This window comes from Geospiza fortis, unplaced genomic scaffold (assembly GCF_000277835.1).
Source record: "Geospiza fortis unplaced genomic scaffold, GeoFor_1.0 scaffold385, whole genome shotgun sequence".
Taxonomy (NCBI): Eukaryota; Metazoa; Chordata; class Aves; order Passeriformes; family Thraupidae; genus Geospiza; species Geospiza fortis.
In genome coordinates, this window is record NW_005055111.1 from 17,788 (window position 1) to 19,152 (window position 1,365).

General features: G+C 51.2%; 1 long non-coding RNA gene across 1 annotated transcript; it reads right to left on the reverse strand.

Moving 5' to 3' along the window:
* Positions 1-471: 471 nt before the first annotated feature.
* On the reverse strand, positions 472-1,205 carry LOC115949221. Its single transcript, XR_004082796.1, has 2 exons — positions 859-1,205; positions 472-582 (listed from the first exon to the last, which is right to left on the reverse strand). It is a non-coding gene; the product is annotated as an uncharacterized LOC115949221 (long non-coding RNA).
* Positions 1,206-1,365: the final 160 nt, after the last annotated feature.

The window sequence follows — 1,365 nt, forward strand, 5'->3', positions numbered from 1 at the left end:
TTTTGGGGATTTCCAAATTTTGAGTCATTTTTGGGGCCATTCTGGGACTTTTTTTTCATGGGAATTTCGGGGGAGATTTTGGGAAAATTGCGGGGAAGAAATTGGGAATTTTGGGGAATTTTGGGAAAATTTGGGGAAAAATTTTGAGAATGTTTGGGAATTTGGGAATTTTGGGACCCCCCTGACCCCGAATGTGAGCCCCTAAACCTCAAACCAGTACAAACCAGTATAAACCAGTATAAACCAGTACAAACCAGTATAAACCAGTATAAACCAGTAAGCCTGAATCCCCTCCCAGACCATTCCCAGTCCCTCCCAGTACAAACCAGTAACCCCCAGTCCCCATTTCCATTGCTAAAGCCAATTTTATTTCCCATCTAATTTGCATAAATCTGCATATTCATGATGTGGGCGGGGCCAGAGCCGTTCCCAGCCCCTCCCAGTACAAACCAGTAACCACCAACCCTCACCGGCATTGAGAACATCGACTTTATTTTGCATCTCATTTGCATAAATTTCCATCCTTAACGCCTCCGCGGCCGGCGGTGGGCGGAGCTTCCGGCGGGGGCGGGGCCTGTTCAGCTGTGGGGGGAGGGGAGAGGAGTCAGACCAGTATAAACCGGTATAAACCAGTTCAAACCAGTATAAACCAGTTCAAACCAGTAAGGATAAACTCATTCCCAGTCCCTCCCAGTATAAACCAGTAACCCCCAATCCAATCCCAGTTCATCCCAGTATAAACCAGTAACCCCAAAGCCCCTCCCAGTATAAACCAGTAACCCCAAACCCCATCCCAGTACAAACCAGTAACCCCAAACCCCATCCCAGTTTGATCCCAGTTCCCTCCCAGTCTCTCACCTGCTCCGTGCTGCTCCGTACTGGTTTGTACTGGTCCGTACTGGTTTGTACTGGTTTGTACTGGGAGCCCCTCCGGGTCCCTCCTGCGCTTGGCGGCCTCCAGGGAGCGGCTCAGGGCCAGGGCCCGGCACTGGTTTATACTGGGAGTTACTGGTTTGGACTGGTCTGGGGCTTTTCCTTACTGGTTTGTACTGGGAAGGGCTCTGGGGTTACTGGTTTGTACTGGGATGGGGTTCGGGGGTTACTGGGAGGGACTGGGATGAACTGGGAGGGGGTTCGGGGTTACTGGTTTGTACTGGTTTGGACTGGTTTGGGGTTCGGGGTTACTGGTTTGTACTGGGAAGGAACTGGGAGGGCTCTGGGTCTTACTGGGATGAACTGGGACGAACTGGGATGAACTGGGAACACGTTTATCCTGACTGGTTTGGGGTTTTCCCTTACTGGTCCATACTGGTCTGTAGTGGTCCGTACTGGTCCTTACTGGTCCGTACTGGTCCTTACTGGTCC